The 26660-nt window shown below is 41.9% G+C and overlaps 1 protein-coding gene across 16 annotated transcripts in view; it reads left to right on the forward strand.

Moving 5' to 3' along the window:
- The first annotated feature begins 1172 nt into the window (after positions 1 to 1172).
- The window catches only part of LUZP1 (leucine zipper protein 1), a 91385-nt gene continuing 65897 nt past the window's right edge, over positions 1173 to 26660 (forward strand). For 15 of the 16 annotated variants that reach the window (XR_014078247.1, XR_014078246.1, XM_081574532.1 and 12 more), the window contains exon 1: positions 1173 to 1220. The gene's annotated coding sequence lies outside the window, so the exon portion shown is untranslated. Of the gene's footprint in view, positions 1221 to 7685; positions 7796 to 26660 lie in introns of those variants that run through there. The other variant, XM_081574533.1, reaches the window with a different exon arrangement.

The following is a 26660-nucleotide window of genomic DNA, read 5'->3' on the forward strand; positions in this document are numbered from 1 at the left end:
GTTCTGACCTCAAGGAAGTGAGGAAGTGCTAAGAAACAAAGAGGAGGGCAGTTTGACACAAGTTAAAATGTGTTTGTGCCCACATGAGAGTTAACACAATGCCATGGGTATTCAGGGAAGGGAGAGTCAGCTTCTGGCTGGGGGAAACTAGGAGGAGTTGTAAACTGAGATGAGACAGTAAGGGAAGAGCATGAGCAATGGGCAGATGTGGGAAAGCAGTGGGTGTGCTAGGGGAAGTTTGGATAAACTCTGTGTGTGTGTGTGTGTGTGTGTGTGTGTGTGTGTGTGGTGTGTAAAGGTAGGAAGAGATCAGACCAGGCCAGGCATTTGGCCTTTATTCCATAGGCAATAAGGAGCTTACACAAGCGATGTCTCAAGAGACCAGCTATGCTGCTGCAGTCAGGGAGGAAGCAAGCCTGCACGCATCTGTGTCCCGGCTTGTGAATGCAACTCTGTGCCAGTACGTGGGAGGGCACCAGCCAGGAGAGCGTCTAGAGCTGTGTCTCCTACCATGCTGGGTCTGGGTCTTGGACTCCCTTCAAAGGCCCCCCTCCCCACTTCTCTGGGCCCCCAAGGTGCTTTGCACATAGTATAGTTCCACAGGAAAATGTCACAGCATTATTGGAAGGCCCTTTGAGACCATCTGGTGATGGTCCCCTCCCATTTTAAAGGCAACAGGAGGGAACGTAGATAGCAAAGGACTTGCCTAGGATCACACAAGCAATTAATAGCGGAGGTGGGGACTGGAACCCACCATGCCTTCTGAGTTCAAGCTGAGTTCCTTTTCTACATTTTGCTGAGTAACAGAAATAGTATTTGTTGAGAGATTACTCCATACCAGGCCCTGGGCTAAATACCTTTACATGGATTATCTCATTTAATCCCACAATCCCCTGAGAATGCCCCTCTTGAAAACAAGACGTCTTGTCTTCCATTTCGATTTGCCACCGCGCCTACTACAGGCGCTGGGCATTCGAACTAGACCGGCGGTAAAAACTTGAAATAGTTCAAGTCCTAGAGAGGAGGGGGCAAGGCAAGATTAAGGGGGCGGGACCTTCGACCAGCCCCGCCCCTCAACGAAGCCACGCCTTCCAGGGCCCTGACGTCACCAGATACTCCCGCCCCTCATTGTCAGTCCCGGGAGCCGGAGGAGGCGCCGGCCGCCGGGAGCTGAGCGCCGGAGCCCGTGGCGGGCGGGAGCGCGGGCTGGAGCCGCTGAGGTGAGGAGTCCGCGGGGAAGTGGCGGGAGGGCGGCGCGGGAGGCCGGGCGGCCGGGTGGCCGGGCGGGCGGAGAGAGGAGAGCGCTCGAAGGGGGCGGCCTGCCCCGCCAAAGGGGGTCAGGGCACCCAGGGGTGACCGAGCAGAACCGGCGGGCGCACCCCGGCGAGGGCGGGCGGGGGTGAGGTGTGTGGAGTTGAAGTGGGGGGTAGAGTTTGAGCGGCATTTCGGAGAAAGAGCTCCTAAGGGGACATCTCTGGAGCGAGACCTTGAGAATTCTTTTGGAGTTGAGAGATTTTTTCTTTTTTTCCTTTGGAGGTTTGGGGGGGAGGGAGGGAAGGTTCTGAGAGACCTCTTGGTGGGAGAACGAGAATCTGAGGTAAAAAAAAATGTTTGGGGCCAAGAGCTGAGAGGAACGTGTTTGAGGGGGCAGAGGAGGAGTTTTGGGGTCGAGTTTGGGAGTTGTGGGGGTGCCGGTGGTGGTGGTGGTGGGGAGACGCGCGGGGCGCGGGGGCCCGGTGGGGGGCGGGGAGCGGCTCGGCCGGGCAGGGTCGGGGGGGCCGGGACCGCCGGGGAGGGGGGCTGCGCGGGGCCCGCGGGCACCCGGGGAGGAAGGAAGTGATCTTACAGGAAGAGCCCGGGAGCTCCCGAGGAGGAGGAGAGGAGGAGGAGAGATTTGGGAGCGCGCGGGCCGGCTTGCGGGCAGGGCTGCGGGGCCCGGCGGCGGGGGCGGGGGCGCGGGCTGGGCGGGGGAAGGGCTCCGCCGCAGCCGTCGGTCGGCCCGCAGCGCCGGCCCGCGCGCCCCGGCCCGACGCTGCTCTCGCGGCCAGACCGCTGGGCCGGGAAGGAATTCGAGGCATTCGCTTTGTTTAAGTTGCCAGTAGACAGTCCTCAGGACTAATTAATGGTGGAATCTGCTGGGGGACGCGGGCGAGCGGGGCCGGGGCCGCCCCTCGCCCGCCCGCCCGCGGGCCGGCCGCCGCGGTGAACTTTCCGCGGCGCGCGCGGCCCGCCTCTCCGCGCACTCCGCCGCCAGCCCCGCGCGGGGCGGGGAAGGAGCCATGGCTTCCCGGAGCGCAGGAATGAAGTGCGGTTTCTGGGGCCGGTGGCCTCGGGCGGCGAAGACTGCTGAAGGAAGCCCGGCGTCCCCGGAGCGGCCGGGCTGGGGGTGTTCGGAGCCGGGAGTAGAGAGCTCCCTGGGGTGCCTGCGGTTTCTGTTAATAACCTTGGAGGAGGCTCTGCGAGCCGAGAAAGACCATCTTGCTTTGGAGCATCTGTTTCTTCATCGCGTCAGCCCCTTTCCTTACGCTGCAGAGCTTGTTGTGGCTTGTTTCGGAAATGCCGAGACCAGTGCTCACACTTGAAGGGTGGGAGAGGGGAAGAGAATAGGCAGCCCCCACACTCCCTTCCAAAAAAAAAAAAAAAAGAAAAAAATTCCCTGCAGTGTGATCTCCAGAAAGCCAGAGAGACTGCAGATTCCCCGTCGCACCTCCACTGACTTGAATGACCTTGAATGAAAGGAATTGTGCCTCTAGTGCTTTATCTCTCGATGAAGGAGAAAATACTCTCTGGACCTCCCTGCCTTTTGGGGATATTTCGAGAGGTGGGGTTTGTTCAGGGCATTTTACAGACTGCTGCACTTCTGGCCTAAGGAGTTGGACTGGTGTCAGAGCTGGGGGAATTCAGATCGCCTGTTAAGATTTTACTACCTAAGATTAGGGAGGGAGGTGTTTTTAGGGGAATGTTTCCCTTTGGAGGATCTGTACAGTATGTTCCAGATGGTTTTCTGTTACTTTGTGTGCAGCCTTGGTGGCATTCATGTGGTTAAATTGAATAACCCCCATAGAAAAAATTCTTTTCTTGTTAGAAATAATTATTTTGCTCAGAATTCCCCTTGGGGCAGATGAAGGTTTTGCTCAATTTACTCAGAAGAATTTTCCAGGTTTCTAAAATTAAATCACTTCTAAACATAGTAACTGAAGTTTGAAGAACTGGAAATGGTGGGATGGGAAGGAAGTTGATGTGGAGTATGAACAAGGCAGAAAATAGGAATTGTGAATTAACTTTGGTTAATAGATATTTTCTTACTCGTAAATAATTGAAGACCAAGAAAGGGAACTAATCATGTCGTGCCCAGTAATTGTGCTGGGTGATATTGACCTTATAACAATGCTGTGAGATGGTAGTTGGCATCCCTGTTTCACAGATGAGCAAACTGAAGCTGACTTTGCTAAGTGTATGCATGTAACTAGTAGAAAGTGGAGCTGGAATTCAAACCCAGGTTTGTTTCTAAGGTCCACTGTGCATATTGAGTTGGGAGCCAGGAGGCCTAGTTTCTAGGCCTTTGAGTCAGCTACTGGGTCACTGTGGATCCTAGAATGAGTCAATTATAGACTTAATTAAGTCTATTCCCCGATAATACTGTCTTCTAGCAATGTCAGTAAGTTTTGAGATATTTCTTTTCTTTTTGGATAAACATAAGGCTGTGGTGGTGGTGTATGCAGTAGGTGCTTATTTTTTTCTTGTGATGGAAGCATTTGTATTAAAATAGCATAGATTTCATTGATGTAATAGGAGGTGACGGCTAGCTAATGGTCCTTCTGCTGTAGAGGCCTTCATTAAGATGACATTCATAGTCAGAAATGGAGCCATTTTTCATGGAACATGTCTTTTGAGGACAGTATTAGTTTATGAGTAGAGTATACACATTACATACAGGTAGGACCCAGATAGTCGAGCTGAAAGATGTGATATAAACTTTGATGCACATAGTAGATGCTCAGTAAATATTTGTTGGATGAATGAATGCATGCATTCTCTTGTAAAAAGAAATCAGCTTTATTGAGGTATAATTTACATACAATAAGATTCACCAGTTTGAAATGTACAGTTTAATGAGCCTTGATAAATACGTACAGTTGTGTGATCACCACGACTGCCTTTGTTTAAACCGTGTGTTATCTCTTAGTTGTTGGTTAGCAGAGTGATCCATTGGGAATGCTGTGAAGTTTCTACGTTTAGAATCAATACTGGTGAGATCAGAGTGAATACTAGAAAGTCAGTGTACCAATTTTGTAGGAAACAGCGGGAACTTTAGATGTTTAATGGTGAGGTGCATGAGAAGAGTAAGAGGTAGAGATGGGGACACTTGTCAGAGCAACAGAAAGATAAATTCATGAGGAACCAGGTTTTCATTACTTTTTAGGATCCGGGTACACTGTGGGGAAAATAAAAATTACCTGAAAATTTGTTAATGACTTGAACTTTTATTTTTGTATTTTTTTTGAAATAGTAGCTCTTGAAATATGAAACTTAACGTCTTTGGCTATACTTAAGGAGTACTTTACACATTATGGTTGTTCAAATAATTCTTAAGGGTGGGGATGCCATAAAATGATTAAAGGCCTTGCCCTTCCACCTGAGACAGAATATCCTTAGTGTTAATCTCTAACTTGTTTTAGCTAATATTCCACAAAGGGAATACATTAGGTAGGAATTGCATCTTGCTGGGGAAACATAGATTTGTCTTTTCCTTCTCTTAATTTCTCAAGTCACTGCACCTGTCCCAAACTGCTTTAGCACTAGTCTCTGTCTTAGAAAATGCTTGAAACCACTTTATCCAAACTGCTAGAAGCCACGTTTATCTTTGACAGGATCTTAGTTCCCCAAACAGGGATTGAACCTGTGCCCCCTGCAGTGGAAGTGCGAGTCTTAACCGCTGGACCGCCAGGGAAGTTCCTTTCTTGTTTTTCCTTATCCATGCTATTTCAGTATGTTGACTCTTACATAATCCTCTTCTCCCACCTGTGAATCTTGAGAATGGAAACCCATTCGACCCTCCATGTACCATTGCTGCTGCTGCTTCGTCACTCAACCATATACCATTAGGAAATGATAAATTAAAATACCAGTCTACCAACTCAACATTTAGGTGGTGATAGAGAGAAAATAATAACTATGAGGTAGTCGTTATTCTCTTTGTATATGAGGGAGCTGAGCTCAGAGCATTTACTGCCAGAGCTGATGAGGGGCAGACTTGATTTCAACTCAGATGTGATTGATGCTCAAGTTTAGAATCTTTCTGTTTCATCACACTGTTGTTTTGGAGTTGGGACGGCAAGAGAAGAGCTTGAAAATACTGTATAAAAATATAAGTTAAAAGATAACAGGCATTGCTAACCTTTTTAGGCATTGCTGTTTTCATCTATTCCTTTTTTAATTTCTGGAGGTACCTCCTTACATTCTAAGGAATTTATAGCGTATCTTTTATTGCGTAACTCCCTTTCTAGACCTAACTTTTATTCTTTATAAACATGATACTTTGTATTCACTGGTTGCTTGACTTATCCTTTCCCCTATATTTTATGTATCTGAAAACTTCCACCAGGTTAATCTGTCAATCAAGTCCTTCCATATTTGCAGGTGCTCCTCTGTTGCCATTTTATCTGGACAGAGTAATATTTTTAAAACATGTTACTAAAAACTTGCAAAAAACATTGAAACATTATTGCAAGTTTTAATTGAAGTATGTAGTATTTATATGTAGGAAAGTACATTTAAGAGTACAACTTGATTTTTTTCACAAACTGAATATACTCTTGTAACCAGCGCCCAGATCAAGAAACAATGTTACCAGGACCTAGAAGAAGCCTCTGTTGAGTTCCCTTTAGGTTCTTGCTGTCCTTCCACCCACCCAGGGTAATCACCATTCTGACTTCTATTAGATCAGTTTTTGTACTTTTGTAAAAATGGAATCATACAGCATATACCCTTTTGGGTCTGCCTCCTTTTTATTCAACAGTATGTGAGTATGTAGCAACTTTTATTTATTTGTTTGGCTGTTCTGGGTCTTCATTGCTGCTCAAGGGCTTTCTCTAGTTTGAATGAGCGGGGGTTATTCTCTAGTTGTGGTATGTGGGCTTCTCATTGCAGTGGCTTCTCTTGTTGCAGAGCACAGGCTCCTAGAGCACATGGGCTTCAGTAGTTGTGGGGCACAGGCTTAGCTGCCCCTCAGCATGTGAAATCTTCCTGGACCAGGGATTGAACCCATGTCCCCTGCATTGGCCGGCAGATTCTTAACCACTGGCACACAAGAGAAGTCCTGCAGAAACTTTTAATGGTTTTAACTTTCTTTGAGGCTTAAATAAAATCCAAATTCAAACTCTGTCTTGGCCTGTAATGCTTTGTATAACCTGGCCCCTGGGTACCACTTCATCTTATGTTAGTTTCATGGTCCATTATGCTTCTGTCACACTAGCTGCTTATTTATTTTTAAACCCAAGTTCTTTCCTGTCTCAGGACCTTTGTACATGTGGCTCTTTCTTTCTTGAACACTCTCTCCCCTGCTCTTTGCCTGGCTGCCTCCTTCCAGCCTCAGCTTATGATTCAGAGATACTTTCCCTCATCATCTTATCTTGCTAGTCCTTTCCCGTTATTCTCTGTTACTGGCGTCTGTTGCCTCCCTTTATAACACCTGTTACAATTATAATGATATATCTGCTTGCCTGATCATTATCTGTCTTCCCCAGTAGACCTCACAGGGGCAGGAAACTCATCTGCTTTGTTCACCTAGTACATAACACAGTGACTGACATGTAGTAGATATTTAATAAATATTTAATGACCATATTCACAATTTAGGACCTTTATTTCCACTATCTTTTGTCCTTTTGCTGTTTAATTATTTCATTTTTTCCATCCTTCAGGGCTCAGCTCAGTTCCCCATCTTTGAAGTCTGTCCTGACTTTGCAGTAGTGTTTCTTCTCTAAAATTTTGACATGTATTGCTGATACTTGTCAAGTTCTTGGTTAAGTTACACTAGCTGTATCTCCTTAGTCAGGTCAGAAGCTTCTTTCTTTCTCAAAAATCTTGTCGCTTGTAATGCTCATACCCTTCGTGTTCTTGGTTAATTTGATTAGTTCGTATCTTAATTAATTAATTTGATCAGAAGGTTCTTGATCAGAAGCTGGGTTTGGCTTAACTGGTACTCACCTCAATTCCTTTCACTGAGTTTTGCGCATACTAGACCCTCAGTAGAGTTTTAGGTGATTGATCATAATGATGCTTATGTATAGGTAACAGTTTAATTTCTTAGGCTTATTAACATTTTAATGAGAATTCTGCTTAGTGTTTTCTCTAATCAGAAGGCTGAGATGCCCCAGTTGCTTCAGGTGAGAAGGTACAGGAATCCATTCCTGGTGCAGCTACTTCTTTGGAATCTGTCACTGGCAAAGAACTATGTACAGTTTCTTCTTGGAATGACCCTTAATCAAGTGTTTGTCTAATGCTCAGATTGAACTCTTAACTGAAATGAGATACTAGGTATACCTCATTTGAATTACTTTGTTGAATAACATTTTATTTTGATGTCAACAAAGAAAAATTTAAGCCACTTAAATCTGTTTAAAGCCACCTTCTCTGACTTGCTAATAAGCTCTCTCAGTAGTTATTCTTCTTTTTTATTAAAGGCAGAAAAATGTGGGACTTCCTTGTTGGTCCAGTGGTTAAGATGCTTCCAATTGAAGGGGATCCCACATGCTTCCTGGTGTGGCCAAAAAAAAGAAAAGAAAAAAAAAAGGTAGAAGAATATATGTAAGAATTTCCTATGTATTTGCTGCTGCTGCTGCTGCTGCTAAGTCGCTTCAGTCGTGTCCGACTCTGTGCGACCCCATAGAAGGCGGCCCAGCAGGCTCCGCCGTCCCTGGGATTCTCCAGGCAAGAATACTGGAGTGGGTTGCCATTTCCTTCTCCAGTGCATGAAAGGGAAAAGTGAAAGTGAAGTCGCTCAGTCATGTCCGACTCCTAGCGACCCCACGGGTCTGCAGCCTACCAGGCTCCTCCACCCATGGGATTTTCCAGGCAAGAGTACTGGAGTGGGGTGCCATTGCCTTCTCCGCCTATGTATTTACTTTAAGCCAATTTAAGTGCAAATTTGAATTAGTAGTAACTGGGAGAGTTTAATATAAGTGTTACATAAGTGTGTTAATATAAGTGTAACACAATTGAGTGATAAATCTGTTTTTTAAGAGATACCTACTATGTATTCTAAGTTTCTTTTCTTTTTTGGCTGGCTGTGCGACTTTGGGGATTGACTAGGGATTGAGCTCGGGCCCTGAGCAGTGAAAGCACAGTCCTAAACCACTGGACCACTCAGGAATTCCTGATACTGTGTGTTTTAAAGCAATGGTCATTTGACTTTTCTGATGGAACTATATCAGAAGATTATAGGGTAACTTAATAATTGTTTTTATGGAATTATTGGACAGAGATGTTTAGGAAGTTTCTGAGACATTAGAGTGATTTTTTTAACTTTCATAATCTCACTGTTACATTATCATTTAGCAATTTAGGAATATTTTATGAAATCAGTCTATTGCTTTTTAGCTTTTATTCCAATTAGATCAAGATAATAAGTATAGGTGAAACGCATTTACATTTATCCATACTTCAAAACACTAGTAAACTTCAGTAATCAGAATTTTCTTTTGAAGTGAGGAAGCAAATGATAAGCTATGGTGAAGTCATTACAAAAAATAATTTTCAGAATATATTACAAAGTTAGTATATATTCAACCTAATCTCCTACACTTTACACATTCACTGTAGAATTGTTCGTAACGTTGGCTTCTAAGCATCATGAGATCTCGGAGTACATTTCTGAATCATTAGATTTTATTCAAATAAAGCTTTATTAATGTGGTTTATTGTTTTCTGATTCTTTGACAGATTATTCATTTGTGTCTTATTTTCATACTTTGACCATTTTGGTTAAATAGCACCTTAACCTTATAAGTAATATTATGTAAAACTCTATATGATTCCAGTTCTGTAGCCTCAGAAAGCCTTCATTTCCCCATTTTTAAGATGGTGAGAGTGGTTGTGAGGATTAAATAATTTAACGTATAAAAATCTTTCCTGGGGGCTCAATGGTAAGGAATCCACCTGCCAATGCAGGAGACACTGGTTTGATCCAGACCTGTGGGTCGAGAAGATCCCTGGAGAAGGAAATAGCAACCCACTCCAGAATTCTTGCCTGGAAAATCCCATGGATAGAGGGATGTGTTCAAAAGAGTTGAACACAGACTTAGTGACTAAACAAAACAAATGGATAAAAACACTTAGATCATAATGTTAGGGTGGGTCCCTGGTGGCTAAGATGGTAAAGAATCTGCCTTCAGTGCAGGAGACCTGAGTTTGATCCCTGGGTTGGGAAGATCCCCTGAAGAAGGGAATGGCAACCCACTCCAGTATTCTTGCCTGGAGAATTCCATGGACAGAGGAGCCTGGTAGGCTACAGTCCATTGGGTCACAAAGAGTCAGACACCACTGAGGCAACTTAACATGCACGCAGTTTACCCAAACTGGTGTGAAACGAATTACATTTTCAAGAGAAATGGATATTAATAACCTTTTTAAATGCTGTTCCCTCAGAGGCACTCAAGGGAGCAAATATGGAAGCATGGTAGTTTAATGGTTCAAACTGAACAACTTTAGTCATTATCCACAGTACCATTTTCCTGCTTTACATAGATCCAGTACTCATTCAGATTTCTAGTTTTGTTACTATGTTCAGTTCAGTTCAGTCGCTCAGTCGTGTCCAACTCTTTGCGACCCCATGAATCGCAGCACGCCAGGCCTCCCTGTCCATCACCAACTCCCGGAGTCCACCCAAACCCATGTCCATCAAGTTGGTGATGCCATCCAACCATCTCATCCTCTGTCGTCCCCTTCTCCTCTTGCCCCCAATCCTTCCCAGCATTAGGGTCTTTTCCAATGAGTCAGCTCTTCGCATGAGGTGGCCAAAGTATTGGAGTTTCAGCTTCAACATCAGTCCTTCCAATGAACACCCAGGACTGATCTCCTTTAGCATGGGCTGGTTGGATCTTCTTGCAGTCCAAGGGACTCTCAAGAGTCTTCTCCAACACCCACAGTTCAAAAGCATCAATTCTTTGGCGCTCAGCTTTCTTCACCGTCCAACTCTCACATCCATACATGACCACTGGAAAAACCATAGCCTTAACTAGACGGACCTTTGTTGGAAAAGTAATGTCTCTGCTTTTAAATATGCTATCTAGGTTGGTCATAACCTTCCTTCCAAGGAGTAAGTGTCTTTTAATTTCATGGCTGCAATCATCATCTGCAGTGATTTTGGAGCCCCCCAAAATAAAGTCTACACTGTTTCCACTGTTTCCCTATCTATTTCCCATGAAGTGATGGGACCAGATGCCATGATCTTAGTTGTTTTTAAAAATACTAATTTTTATTTATTTGTTTGGCTGGACTGGGTCTTAGTTGTGGCATGTGGGATCTAGTTCCCTGATCAGAGATTGAACCTGGGCTCCCTGCATTGGGAGCATGGAGTCTTAGCCACTGGACTACGAGGAAGTCTCTATGTAGTTTATATAGGCTTCTCTGAAGGGTTATGTGTAAGGGAATATGACTACTTCTTAAAAACGGTTTCCAAAATGAATAGTTATATATTTATTTTAATGAGATTTCCAAACTGAAATATTTGATATACTTCTTTTGAACTTATCTATAGAACATATTTCATGTTCTTAATCCTGTTAAGTCTTCATTTGGGGGAGTTATACTTAATTTTTGGAGATAAGTCTGGTGAATGAAGTAGTAATCAACATTATGTTGGTCATAAATGAGATGTAATTCTCAAGGTGGAGACTAGGATTTTTTTTGTGTATATGAGGCTTGTCTTTAAGAATCTTTAGAAATGAAGTTTCAAAAAGGTTTTGAGCCTTGGGCAGCATTGTTGAAAGCAAAACTTGGTTCTCAAGGTGACTTGTATAACAGTACTCATTTTGACCCTCTAAAAATAAAAATAATTACATGAACTTATTTAACTTGTATTATGATTGAGTGGAAACTCTCTCTAATGAAAACATTATCTTGTATTAATATCAACATGGTTTTATTTTTAGCCTTTTAAAAAATTAATCTTTTTTTTTTTAACTAAAGAAAGTTTTTGAAAAGGGAGAAAAGGAACATTTTTAGTGTGCTGAGAGTCAAATCTATATGGGAACAGATTTGAAATTACTTACAATAAAAAAGTGAAAGGTATTTTCCCACTTACCAAGGCATTATTTGTATAGACTTTCTGCAGAGGCTAAAGAGTTCAGATAGAAAAATGACAGCATTTTCCTGTTTTTAAACATAAAATCTCTACTTTCATCCAGTTTCAAGCATTTAACTGGAAAAGTTTAATGCTGAACAAGATAATAGAAGCAGTTTTTGGCTCTTTAAACCTTGAAACAGATTTATCACAAATACAGTCCATTTCTAATTCAGTTCAGTTCAGTCGCTCAGTCGTGTCCAACTCTCTGCGACCCCATGAATTGCAGCACGCCAGGCCTCCCTGTCCATCACCAACTCCCGGAGTCTACCCAAACCCATGTTCATCGAGTCGGTGATGCCATCCAACCATCTCATCCTCTGTCGTCCCCTTCTCCTCCTGCCCCCAATCCTACCCAGCATTAGGGTCTTTTCCAATGAGTCAACCCTTCGCATGAGGTGGCCAAAGTATTGGAGCTTCAGCTTCAACATCAGACCTTCCAATGAACACCCAGGATTGATCTCTTTTAGGATGGATTGATTGGATCTCCTTGCAGTCCAAGAAACTCTCAAGAGTCTTCTCCAACACCACAGTTCAAAAGCATCAATTCTGCGGCGCTCAGCTTTCTTCACCGTCCGACTCTCACATCCATACATGACCACTGGAAAAACCATAGTCTTGACTAGACGGACTTTTGTTGGCAAAGTAATGTCTCTGCTTTTAAACATGCTATCTAGGTTGGCCATAACCTTCCTTCCGAGTAGTAAGCGTCTTTTAATTTCATGGCTGCAGTCACCATCAGCAGCGATTCTGGAGCCCAAAAAAGTAAAGTCTGACACTGTTTCCACTGTTTCCCCATCTATTTCCCATGGAGTGATGGGACCAGATACCATGATCTTAGTTTTCTGAACGTTGAGCTTTAAGCCAACTTTTTCACTCTCCTCCTTCACCTTCATCAAGAGGCTCTTTAGTTCTTCTTCACTTTCTGCCATAAGGGTGGTGTCATCCGCATATCTGAGGTTATTGATATTTCTCCCGGCAATCTTGATTCCAGCTTGTGTTTCTTCCAGCCCAGCGTTTCTCATGATGTACTCTGCATATAAGTTAAATAAGCAGGGTGACAATATACAGCCTTGACGTACTCCTTTTCCTATTTGGAACCAGTCTGTTGTTCCATGTCCAGTTCTAACTGTTGCTTCCTGACCTGCATACAGGTTTCTCAAGAGACAGGTCAGATGATCTGGTATTCCCATCTCTTTCAGAATTTTCCACAGTTTATTGTGATCCACACAGTCAAAGGCTTTGGCATAGTCAATAAAGCAGAAATAGGTGTTTTTTCTGGAACTCTCTTGCTTTTTCGATGATCCAGCGGATATTGGCAATTTGATCTCTGGTTCCTCTGCCTTTTCTAAAACCAGCTTGAACATCTGGAAGTTCATTTCTAATTACCTGGGATAATTTATCTGGTTTAGGCCATCTGAGTGATTTATATCTAATATCAATGAATCAGTGGCTCATTTAAGTCTTACATTTGAAAATTTTTCTAAGGATTCTTTCTTATTGAGGACTAATAATAAAACCTAGCATTTATTGACTATGTTCCAGCCACTGTACTTAAGTGCTTTTTATATCTTTATTTAATCTTCCTCTTAACAACCCTTTGGGGGTAGATACTGTTAATTATCCCCATTTAATAGATGAAAAATCCTTAAGATATGAGCTCAGTTGCCCAGAGTCAACACAACTGGTGAATGCCAAGCTAGGTTTTGACTCTGTCTTTGCTCTTGAAAATTACATTGCTCAAACCAGAAGACGAGATGATTTTATAAACTGTGTGCATTTAAGATCGTTATTCCCTGAGTAAATGAGGTCAGCTTTTGCTTATGTTCCGTAGGATAGGAAGAATGCCATTTTTAGGTCTTGATAAACTTAAAGATACAGTAAATGTCTTTAACATGAAAGACTGTTACGGAATATACAGAAGCTAATTGAAGATAGAAGATATAACAAATGTAGTTAGGCTGTTTGTGTAACAAAGTAATGGACCCTGGTAAGTTTATGTCAGGAATACCAATTTTAATTCTTTCTACCACAGCTGTCCTGGAGTGCAGTATGGGATGGGTTTAATATAATTTGATAAAATTATGTACTTCTTAACATTTGCTAAATTTTTTTGGAGGGGTAGGAACTTGAGGACTGGCGATTATGTTAGACTTTTGTTTTTAAGTCTGCATCCCAAGGATCTTATAGTAGTATGATGGAAAACTAGATGGGTGGGTAGTGAGGCAATTAATGGAACAAGGAGAAATAATAAGGTAACAGGGATAAAATTTCAGATTATAAAGAGAAGTAAGAGGGGTGGGGTCTGAGCAGAAATATTGGAAGATAGTAGTCATTCACTAAGTAGGTGCAATCCACAGGGATGCAGAGAAGCTTTAGAGAAGAGGAGTGGAGAGGAGACAACACAGGTTTCAGTTACATTTTTGGTCAGTTTCACATCAAATTTAAAAGCCAGGAATTTTATGAATTTTATTCATTTTATAGTTCTGGTTTTATATTTGATCCAGGCCTAATTAATGTGGAGAAAACAAAAAGACAAAGGAAGTGCAGTATATAGCCTATGTTCTTAAGGAATTTAAAATTCTCATTGGGAAGACAGGACGTCGTTTTTAAAATAGTTCTGCAAGTCTTGGAACATACATAAATGCCAAAATAGGGGATGTAGAACTTGTGGTTCCAGAGCTTGGGTTTCATAAAACCAGTCATATTTCAAAAGAGGTTTTTGTTTTCCAAGTAAGGACATGAAAATGAAAAACAATTTTCTCATCTAATACCACCATTTTGTAAAAGATGAGACATTTTAAAACAGAAATGAAAGGGCATCATCTCAGATGAAAGGAGTTTTTTATATTGAATAATTTAGCCTCATGAAGTTTACTTTGGTGGTTTTGTGTGTGTGTGTGTGTGAGAATGCCTAGATCCTATGGGATCTATTGTACGACAGCACTGCTCTAGGAGATCTGTTTTGCTACTAACATATCTAAATGATAGGTCTTAGTTTACTGAGCTGAGTTTGGGCTGAAATGGTCAGTGAGCTTCATGGTGGCAGTTAGACTGGAGTTTACAGTGATGGAAGGGCTTCCCTGATAGCTCAGTTGGTAAAGAATCCTCCTGCAATGCAAGAGACCCTGGTTCGATTCCTGGGTTGTTAAGATCCCCTGGAGAAGGGATAGGCTACGCACTCCAGTATTCTGGCCTGGGAATTCTGGATTGCAAAGAGTCAGACATGACTGAGCGACTTTCACTTACAGTGATGGATGGATAGGATTTGAATAAGCAGAAAGGAAAAGGATAGGTTTCCAGGCCCCAGCAAAGCAAGAGCAAAGATACTGAGATTGGAACAAACTTGTAATATTTATTGTTTGATCCTATAATAGAGTTTAGATTATGGACCAGGAGGAGATAAGATGAGTGAGGTAATGCTCAGTCAGATTATGAACAGTCTTGAAAGTTATACTGAGGAATGTGGACTTGATCGTGCCAACATTTGGGAATCATTGAAAGTTTTGAATAGGACCATGACTTGATAAACTTGGAATTATAGGCTGATTAATCAGGAGTGGCTTCCCTTGTGGCCCAGCTGGTAAAGAATCCGCCTGCAATGTGGGAGACCTGGGTTCAATCCCTGGGTTGGGAAGATCCCCTGGAGAAAGGAAAGGCTACCCACTCCAGTATTCTGTCCTGGAGAATTCCATGGACTGTACAGTACAGTCCTTGGGGTGGAAAAGAGTCAGACATAGTTGAGCAACTTCATTTTCATTATGTAGATTGTTAGAAAGGAGGCCAGTTAAGAACTGTTTTAGAAATTCATCAGTGAACACCATTGAGACCTGAATTTTGGGAGTGAAAAATGAAAGAGGGGGATATGTTGGAGAGAAACTTTGGAGAAGGAACAGATAGGACTTACTGATGATGTAGAGAAAGAAAGAAATGATAACTCTAAGATTATAGGCTTGGTAAAACTGAGGAACGTTTGTGATGTTAGTTAACTCCAATGATGGGAAAAGGGGCAGGACATAGCCTTTTGCCTCGAATTCTCTGCAGACTACTTTACATCTATGTGTTTTTATAGCTCCATTTATTCGAGGTATGTTGAGAATCTCTGATATTGCTCTGGGGTTGAATTGGAAGATTTCCTCTATTATGGAAGTAGTAATTACTGGGGGTGGGGGGGAAGGTACGTTTCAAACCACTAAGTTCTTAGTTATGCACATTATACCTCCAAAATAACATCTTCATTAGATTATCAAGTGCAACAGAATGTTTGGAACACATTTTTCCTTTAGAATTTTTTAAAACAGAATTTGTTCTGTGTATATTAGCAGTGTAGCAATAAACTTGCTCACCTTGGATGGCTTAACTTATAATAATATTAGTTAAAATAGTCTTCAGTTTCTGTTGTTGCAACAAGTTTTAGTAGAATGATATTTCTTTAGCATCTGCTGTGTAACAGATATTTGCTGTCTAACTCTTAACAACTACCTCATGAAATAGGTACTGTTATTCCTACTTTATAGAGGGGGAAACTGAAACTCATAAGGTCTTAAGAAATATCCCTGGGGGACTGGTAGGCTTAGGACTCTAGATCACCATGACAGAAAACACGTGTTCGTTCAGTTCAAATCAGTCGCTCAGTTGTGTCCGACTCTTGGCGACCCCATGGACTGCACCATGCCAGGCCTCCCTGTCCATCACCGACTTCTGGAGTTCACTCAGACTCATGTCCATTGAATTGGTGATGCCATACAACCATCTCATCCTCTGTCATCTCCTCCTCCCGCCTTCAATCTTTCCCAGCATCGGGGTCTTTTCAAATGAGTCAGCTCTTCGTATCAGGTGGCCAAAGTATTGGAGTTTCAGCATCAGCATCAGTCCTTCCAATGAATAGTCAGGACTGATTTCCTTTAGGATGGACTGGTTGGATCTCCTTGCAGTCCAAGGGACTCTCAAGAGTCTTCTCCAACACCGCAGTTCAAAAGCATCAATTCTTTGGCGCTCAGCTTTCTTTATAGTCCAGCTCTCACATCCATACATGACTATTGGAAAAACCATAGCTTTGACTTAACGGACCTTTGTTGATAAAGTAATGTTGACAAAGTAATGTCTCTGCTTTTTAATATGCTGTCTGGGTTGATCATAACTTTTCTTCCAAGGAGCAAATGTCTTTTAATTTCATGGCTGCAGTTACCATCTGCAGTGACTTTGGAGCCCCCCAAAATAAAGTCAGCCACTGTTTCCACTGTTTCCCCATCTATTTGCCATGAAGTGATGGGACCAAATGCCATGATCTTAGTTTTCTGAATGTTGAGCTTTAAGCCGACTTTTTCACTCTTCTCTTTCACTTTCATCAAGAGGCTCTTTAGTTCTTCTTCAGTTTCTGCCATAAGGGTGGTATCATCTGCATATCTGAGGTTATTGATATTTCTCCTGACAATCTTAATTCTAGCTTGTGCTTCATCCAGTCCAGCATTTCTCATGGTGTACTCTGCATATAAGTTAAATAAGCTGGGTGACAATATACAGCCTGGACGTACTCCTTTCCCTATTCGGAACCCGTCTGTTGTTCCATGTCCAGTTCTAGCTGTTGCTTCTTGACCCGCATACAGATTTCTCAGGAGGCAGGTCAGGTGGTCTGGTATTCCCATCTCTTCAAGAATTTTCCACAGTTTGTTGTGGTCCACACAGTCAAAGGCTTTGGCATAGTCAATAAAGCAGAAATAGATGTTTTTCTGGAACTCTCTTGCTTTTTCGATGATCCATCAGATGTTGGCAATTTGATCTCTGGTTCCTGTGCCTTTTCTAAATCCAGCTTGAACATCTGGAAGTTCATGGTTCATGTACTGTTGAAGCCTGGCCTGGAGAATTTTAAGCATTACTTTGCTAGCGTGTGAGATGAGTACAATTGTGCGGTAGTTTGAGCATTCTTTGGCATTGCCTTTCTTTGGGATTGGAGTGAAAACTGACCTTTTCTAGTCCTGTGGCCGCTGCTGAGTTTTCCAGATTTGCTGGCATATTGAGTGCAGCACTTTCACAGCATCATCTTTGAGGATCTGAAATAGCTCAACTGGAATTCCATCACCTCCACTAGCTTTGTTCATAGTGATGCTTCCTAAGGGCCCCTTGACTTCACATTCCAGGATGTCTGGCTCTAGGTAAGTGATCACACCATCGTGATTAATTGGGTCATGAAGATCTTTATTGTATAGTTCTTCTGAGTACTCTTGCCCCCTCAACTTAATATCTTCTGCTTCTGTTAGGTCCATACCATTTCTGTCCTTTATTGAGCCCATCTTTGCATGAAAAGTTCCCTTGGTATCTCTCATTTTCTTGAAGAGATCTCTAGTCTTTCCCATTCTATTGTTTTACTCTTTCTTTGCATTGATCACTGAGAAAGGCTTTCTTATCTCTCCTTGCTATTCTTTGGAGCTCTGCATTCAAATGGGTATATCTTTCCTTTCCTCCTTTGCCTTTCACTTTTCTTCTATTTACAGCTATTTGTAAGGCCTCCTCAGACAACCATTTTGCCTTTTTGCGTTTCTTTTTCTTGGGGATGGTCTTGATCCCTACCTCCTGTACAATGTCACGAACCTCCATCCATTGTTCTTCAGGCACTCTATCAGATCTAATCCCTTGAATCTATTTGTCACTTCCACTGTAAAATCATAAGGGATTTGATTTTTAGGTCATACCTGAATGGTTTAGTGGTTTTGCCTACTTTCTTCAATTTAAGCCTGAATTTGGCAATAAGGGGATCATGATTTGAGCCACAGTCAGCTCCTGGTCTTGTTTTTGCTGATTGTACAGAGCTTCTCCGTTTTTGACTGTAAAGAATATAATCAACCTGATTTCGGTATTTTGTGTTCTTTATACTATTCTATTCTTGAGTTAGACCTCTTAAGTATAAAAATAAAGCGTGGGTTGGTTGAGATAATTGATTAGGTAGTAATTCAGATTAGTGAAGTGCTCGACAGATTTAACTGTTGTTATCTACCCTTTTCCATCCTGTCTGTGTGGGTGGAGTCGGGTGGAGTCAGTTTAAAAGACCAAATAGGGTCTGTAGCTCTAGTTTTAGTCAATCGTATTCACTTGTATCTTGGATAATGTTTTCAGATCCTTTTGTAGAGTGCTTAGCAAATCCTTATTAAGAACAAATGTTCAATTCAGAACACAAAAAACCCCCAAACTTTTGATACAGTTCAGCAAATTGCTAATCTTGGCAAATGAAATAAAAGGAAGTTTCAGGGTCCAGCTTCTGGGAAAGTGGGACTGAAGATCATTGTACTTGAAAGTGTAGTTAGTACCGGAGACACACTGTTAGTGATCCTCAGCCCTTGTTTGGTCTGTTCCTCTCTTCATTCCTCTATCATCTACAGCCATAAAATTCTTTAGCTTGCTCTTCTTCATGTTTGCCATTGATAATTACTTCAAAATTCTATTTTTACTGTTTCCTCAACATTATACATCTAAGCTCTATCCGTTTCCACCTCATTTCTGATGTTCCTTTATGAGCTGCTTCTACTGGGTCTGGTAAAACCTGTGCACAAATGTGAGCTGAGTCCTAGGTTCTTAATCTTTTCTCCCAGTATTTCTCCATCTCCTAATCCATAACTGAAAACTCTTCTCTCTGATGAGAAGAGTTATTGCTATTTTTGCTGGTTGAATACGGGGATCGATCAATATACGTATTTCTGGTTCTTCACTGTCACTTCCAGACCACTGTTTTGCCATTATTGTGTGGCTTTTGATCTTTCAAAGCCCCTACCATCTGCTCTCTTCATTTTCATTGCATTTGTCTGGTGACTTTTAGGATCCACATAAATCACTTGGCCTCTCCATTCCGGTCCCTAGTATCCACTTTGTTTAGTACCTCCCTCTTAGCAGTTATTCTTTCTCTTGTATTTTTAGCTTCACTATTTAAAAACAGACAAACAAACAAACATTTATTTATGACTGTTCTGGGTCTTTGCTGAGCTTGGACTTTCTCTAGTTGTGGTAAGTGGGTGCTCCCCTTCATTGTGGTATGTGGGCTTCTTATAGCAGTGGCTTCTCTTGTGAAGCATGGGCTCCAGGGCATGTGTGGGCTTAGTAGTCATGGTGCATGGCTTATTTGCCCCATGGCATGTGCAATCTTCCCAGTTCAGTTCAGTCGCTCAGTCGTGTCTGACTCTTTGCAACCCCATGAATTGCAGCACACCAGGCCTCCCTATCCATCACCAACTCCCGGAGTCTACCCAAACCCATGTCCATTGAGTCGGTGATGCCATCCAGCCATCTCATCCTCTGTCGTCCCCTTCTCCTCCTACCCCCAATCCTTCCCAGCATTAGGGTCTTTTCCAATGAGTCAACCCTTCACATGAGGTGGCCAAAGTATTGGAGTTTCAGCTGCAGCATCAGTCCTTCCAATGAACACCCAGGACTGATCTCCTTTATCATGGACTGGTTGGATCTCCCTGCAGTCCAAGGGACTCTCAAGAGTCTTCTCCAACACCACACTTCAAAAACATCAATTCTTTGGTGCTCAGCTTTCTTTATAATCCAACTCTCACATCCATACATGACTACTGGAAAAACCATAGGCTTGACTAGACGGACTTTGTTGGCAAAATAATGTCTCTGCTTTTTAATATGCTATCTATGTTGATCATAACTTTCCTTCCAAGGAGTAAGCGTCTTTTAATTTCATGGCTGCAATCACCATCTGCAGTGATTTTGGAGCCCCCAAAAATAAAGTCAGCCACTGTTTCCACTGTTTCCCCATCTATTTCCCATGAAGTGATGGGACTAGATGCCATGATCTTAGTTTTCTGAATGTTGAGCTTTAAGTCAACTTTTTCACTCTCCTCTTTCACTTTCATCAAGAGGCTCTTTAGTTCTTCTTCACTTTCTGCCATAAGGGTGGTGTCATCTGCATATCTGAGGTTATTGACATTTCTCCCAGCAATCTTGATTCCAGCTTGTGTTTCTTCTAACCCAGCATTTCTCATGATGTACTCTGCATAGAAGTTAAATAAGCAGGGTGACAATATACAGCCTTGACGTACTCCTTTTCCTATTTGGAACCAGTCTGTTGTTCCATGTCCAGTTTGAACGGTTGCTTCCTGACCTGCATACAGGTTTCTCAAGAGACAGGTCAGATGGTCTGGTATTCCCATCTCTTTCAGAATTTTCCACAGTTTATTGTGATCCACACAGTCAAAGGCTTTGGCATAGTCAATAAAGCAGAAATAGATGTTTTTCTGGAACTCTCTTGCTTTTTCGATGATCCATCGGATGTTGGCAATTTGATCTCTGGTTCCTCTGCCTTTTCTAAAACTAGCTTGAACATCTGGAAGTTCACAGTTCATGTATTGCTGAAGCCTGGCTTGGAGAATTTTGAGCATTACTTTACTAGCGTGTGAGATGAGTGCAATTGTGCGGTAGTTCAAGCATTCTTTGGCATTGCCTTTCTTTGGGATTGGAGTGAAAACTGACCTTTTCCAGTCCTGTGGCCACTGCTGAGTTTTCCAGATTTGCTGGCATATTGAGTGCAGCACTTTCACAGCATCACCTTTGAGGATCTGAAATAGCTCAACTGGAATTCCATCACCTCCACTAGCTTTGTTCGTAGTGATGCTTTCTAAGGCCCACTTGACTTTACATTCCAGGATGTCTGGCTCTAGGTGAGTGATCACACCATCGTGATTATCTGGGTCGTGAAGATTTTTTTGTACAGTTCTTCTGTGTATTCTTGCCACCTCTTCTTAATATCTTCTGCTTCTGTTAAGTCCCTACCATTTCTGTCCTTTATTGAGCCCATCTTTGCATGAAAAGTTCCCTTGATATCTCACATTTTCTTGAAGAGATCTCTAGTCTTTCCTATTCTGTTGTTTTCCTCGATTTCTTTGCACTGATCGCTGAGGAAGGCTTTCCTATCTCTCCTTGCTGTTCTTTGGAACTCTGCATTCAAATGGGAATATCTTTCCTTTTCTTCTTTGCTTTTCACTTCTCTTCTTTTCCCAGCTATTTGTAAGGCCTCCTCAGGCAACCATTTTGCTTTTTTGCATTTCTTTTCCATGGGGATGGTCTTGACTCCTGTCTCCTGTACAATGTCATGAACCTCTGTCCATAGATCATCAGGCACTCTGTCTATCAGATCTAGTCCCTTAAATCTATTTCTCATTTCCACTGTATAATCATAAGGGATTTGATTGAGATCATACCTGAATGGTCTAGTGGTTTTTCGTACTTTCTTCAATTTCAGTCTGAATTTGGCAATAAGGAGTTTATGATCTGAGCCACAGTCAGCTCCTGGTCTTGTTTTTGCTGACTGTAGAGAGCTTCTCCATCTTTGGCTGTAAAGAATATAATCCATCTGATTTCGGTGTTGACCATCTGGTGATGTCCATGTGTAGAGTCTTCTCTTGTGTTATTGGAAGAGGGTGTTTGCTATGACCAGTGCGTTCTCTTGACAAAACTCTATTAGCCTTTGCCCTGCTTCATTCTGTACTCCAAGGCCAAATTTGCCTGTTACTCCAGGTTTTTCCTGACTTTCTACTTTTCCATTCCAGTCCCCTATAATGAAAAGGACATCTTTTTTGGGTGTTAGTTCTAAAAGGTCTTGTAGGTCTTCATAGAACCGTTGAACTTCAGCCTCTTCAGCGTTACTGGTTGGGGCATAGACTTGGATTACCGTGATGTTTAATGGTTTGCCTTGGAAACGAACAGATATCATTCTGTCATTTTTGAGATTGCATCCAAGTACTGCATTTCGGACTCTTTTGTTGACCATGACGGCTACTCCATTTCTTCTAAGGGATTCCTGCCCACAGTAGTAGATATAATGGTCGTCTGAGTTAAATTCACCCATTCCAGTCCATCTAAGTTTGCTGATTCCTAGAATGTCGACGTTCACTCTTGCCATCTCCTGTTTGACCACTTCCAATTTGCCTTGCTTCATGGACCTAACATTCCAGGTTCCTATGCAATATTGCTCTTTACAGCATCGGACTTTGCTTCTATCACCAGTCACATCCACAGCTGGGTATTGTTTTTGCTTTGGCTCCATCCCATCATTCTTTCTGGAGTTATTTCTCCACTGATCTCCAGTAGCATAATGGGCACCTACTGACCTGGGGAGTTTATCTTTCAGTGTCCTATCTTTTTGCCTTTTCATACTGTTCATGGCGTTCTCAAGGCGAGAATAGTGAAGTGGTTTGCCATTCCCTTCTCCAGTGGACCACATTCTGTCAGACCTCTCCACCATGACCCGTCCGTCTTGGGTGGCCCCACATGGCGTGGCCTAGTTTCATTGAGTTAGACAAGCTGTGGTCGGTGTGATCAGATAGGCTAGTTTCCTGTGATTATAGTTTCAGTGTGTCTGCCCTCTGATGCCCTCTCGCAACACCTACCGTCTTACTTGGGTTTCTCTTACCTTGGACAAGGGGTAGCTCCTCTCGGCCCCCCTGTGCCCACGCAGCCGCCGCTCCTTGGACATGGGGTAACTCCCCTGGGAGTTGCCCAGACCAGGAGTCAATCCCACGTCCCCTGCATTGGCAGTTGGATTCTTAATCTCTGGACCACCAGGGAAGTCTGGCTTCACTCTTTATTGAGTCTTTCCTTTCAGATTATAAATACACTGAGGTCTTTTCTATCCTAAAACAAAGAAATAAAAATCCCTTTGCCTTTCTATCTCTTGGAGTTATTGGGATTTTTTTCTTTGACTCAGAAACATCTTTAAAAAGGGGACATTTTGTATGCAGCAGCTTTTTCTTTTACGCTCATTTGCTTATTCTTTAACATCTTTTCTGTCTTGTTTCTGTCCCTAACATTTTATTGTAAAGACCATTGTACTTGTATTCATTAAGGCATTTTCATTGCCTTAATCTCTTGATCCTTAATCTCTCTGCAGTATTTAAGATATTGATCATTATCCTCCTTGTACCTCTGTTATTTGATTTGGAGTTAAAAAAAAAGTGTTTGACCCCATTGAGCCTGATAGAGCCATTTTACTCAGAACTTGGCTGGTTGTTGAGGACTCTGGTGTTCGTCTTGTAGCCTGTACTGACTAGCAGAGAAGGGGTAGAGCAGACTGGCACTGTGCACCTCCCAGAGCTCTGTACCTTGTGGACTTTTGAATAAATAATTGGTTTGACTTGCCAGGCTTCCTGTCTCTTTCTCTTTCCCTGATTCTGCCTGCATGTAAAATGGATTCTAGTCTTGACTCTGGTTATACTATAATACCAAAACAAACATATTTCTTTTAGAGCAGACTTTTGGAAAGAGTGATATGAATTCTCTGGTAAACTCATGTGAGATTTGAAATGCTCCAGAAAATTTGGGAAAATTGAATGAAAATTAATGGAATGAATGAGAAAATTTTTGTCTTCTTTCTTGAGAATGATTTTCATGAAAAGTTATTTCTAGAAAAACAGATTGGCTTCTATCACAGCAAAAATAAATATACTGAGAATCTCCATAGAGTTTCTAAGCCCTACTTATTAATATTTTCAGGAGTATTTGCTATAGTAAGTAACACTGTGCTGTTCTCTGGAGTTTATTAGGATTTTGACCTGACTTTGCCAAGATAGTTTCAGAAAGTTGCAGAGACAGCTGGGAAGGAGTAACCTGAGTAAATAAGGGTTAGCCTAACACAAATATAGTAGAGTAAATTTTTTGAGATGACATGAATTTTTTGAGAAGGAAACAGTACTGAGTAATGCCACTTTTTGTTGTTGTTGTTTTCTATATTAAATGAACTTGAAGCCTTGCATCCTGTTTGTTTGTATTTTTTATCCTTAGAGGTTTTGAGTCATTCTCTATTCTCTGATGTTTATCACCTTTTCCTGACAGGAAATGGAATTATTTAGCCCAGAGAGATGATAAAGAACTTTGGACTGGGTCTGAAGGTTTTGGCTGAGTCTTTGTCTTTATTTATCTGTACAAACTTGAGCAAGTTACTTTATAGTTTGGACTTGAGATTTGTCAAATGAGAAGCTGGAGTAATTAATTTCTAAGAAGATGCTACCATTTAATTTGAGGAGTTTTGCAATATGTTGTTTGACATGTAAGAAATACAATGTAGCCTGAATTCTTTGTGGTAGGTATTATAGCTGTCTTACACACGAGGACCTTGAGGCACAGTTAGGTAACTTGTCTGTGCTCCTCTTCAGAGTGACATATTGTCTGCGACCAGCTCCTGTGTCCCACATAGCTGTCTCTGTTACATGTTAATTTCATAATGCATACAGATGATGGTGTATGGTGCTAGGAACAAAGTAGAATTCAGATATTTGTTGCATATTTGACTAGGTCATTTTGTTGCTTCCTTAAGCCATGTGTTATAATATTCTAACATACTTTTCATTACGTATTACATTAGTATGGAAATATATACTGACAGTTGTTAACCAATACACCTCGGTTTGTACTTCTACCATATTACATTTGTGTGAACTTGGAAAGGAACTCCACCGCTTTGTGCCTCAGTTTACTCATCTAAAAAATGAGGTTGGTGTTATCTGTCTCATGACATTGTTGTGAGAAATAAAGGAGTTCACGCGAAGGGCTTAGACTGACACTAAGTAGACATGCAATAAATGCTAGTTATTGTTATTATATTATGCTTTTAACTTTTCCAAGTACTTTAAATAACGTTTCCTTCACACATTCCTATGAGAGGGGTAAACATATGGAGTCTAGCATATTTAGTCCTGTTTTACAAATAAGAAATTCATGAAGAAACTTGTGGAAAAAAAAAAAAAGAAACTTGTGTAAGGATATGATAACAAAATTAAATGGAGTAAAATTTAAAAGAGTGTTTGACCCTAATCTGAAAGAAAAAAGAAATTGGTTTGAAATGAGTGTCATAATAGTCGCCTCTTTTATATAGGTAGGATAAGCCTGAGGTGTTCAGAATGAGAAAGAAAATCATTCTCAGCTACTCTTTTTTCTTCTGGTCCTTGGTTCTCTTCCTGCTGTTAGAAGGGAGCTGAGGAGGATGTTGCTGCGTCATTCCTCTGTCCTAGCTTAGCAATCTAGCAAGCTGAGAAACATATCCGATTTGCTGCGAACTGAGAAAACAGCTTACCTTTTCTATGTGGGAAAACAAGGTAAAATGAGTGGGAGTTACCAGTAGGAGCTGTTGGCTGTCATGTGAGTTGTTTTCATGGGTTTAACTCTTGCACTGCTTCAACTTAATACCACATCCCACTCTTTGGTCTGTGTCAGTTTCCTGCTCTTGTTTAAATCTTAAGTGCGTCTGTATTTCCATTCTCTCCCCCTTACACAGCTTGTTATCTCTTAGCTGTCAGCACCTAATTTTGCTGCAGTGTGTACCACATGATCTCTGCATTGCTGTAACCAGGCTTGCCCTTTCCATCTTTTTGATGAAAAGATTTCTTTGCGTCTCTCACTCGGGGTCTGCTGTAGTCGACTGTAGCTTTGGAGGCTTTTTCCTACCTCTTGGAAAAATCTGAAGAGAAAAGAATTTTCGAGAAGTCACCTTGTTTGGTGGTGTCTCTTGGCTAGAATTTCTCCTGTTAACCTTTACTTAGGTCTAATACAGAGAAACAGCGTCTTCAGCAGATGTATGTTGTGCTTGTTCATGTAAAAGACCACTGCTCCTAGTCACTGGAAATACAGAGTATAAACGTTGAAGCATATTGAATTAGACTGAATAACGGTTAAGGGTAGATGAAGCAGATGATCCATGAGTCGGGAAGATCCCTTGGAGAAGGGCATGGCAACCCACTCCAGTATTCTTGCCTGGAGAATGCCATGGACAGAGGAGCCTGGCGGGCTGCAGTCCATAGGGTCACAAAGAGTTAGACATGACTGAAGTGACTTAGCATGCATACATGCATAGATGAAGCAATATATCTAGAAGAAAAAAGCTTTAGGATCAAGCAGGCCTGGACTTAATTCCCAGTTCTGCCTTTTTATTACCAGTGATACTCCAGGCAAATTGCTTAAACTCCTTGAATCTTAGTTTTCTTGTATACAAAACACAAGTACTAGTCATACCTGGTCCTGAGGGATTTTTTTTTTTAATTTTTTTATTTGGCTGCACAGGGTGTTAGTTGCGGCACAAGGGCTCTTCCATGTTTATTGCGGCAGCAAGATCATCAAATTCCCTGACCAGAGATCAAACCTGGCTCCCCTGCCTTGGAGTGTGGAGTCTTAACCACTGGACCACCAGGGAAATCCCCTTAGGGTTGTTTTCAGGATTAATTGGGAGAATGAATTTATGACACTGAACAGAATGCATAGATAGTATTGTGAGCTGTTACTAACTTTCTGAAGTTGAGTTCCTCTTTGAAATCATTAGGACTTAGTTCAG

The sequence above is a fragment of the Giraffa tippelskirchi genome, chromosome 3 (assembly GCF_054371585.1).
Source record: "Giraffa tippelskirchi isolate mGirTip1 chromosome 3, T2T-mGirTip1v1.2.pri, whole genome shotgun sequence".
In the NCBI taxonomy this organism is placed as follows: domain Eukaryota; kingdom Metazoa; phylum Chordata; class Mammalia; order Artiodactyla; family Giraffidae; genus Giraffa; species Giraffa tippelskirchi.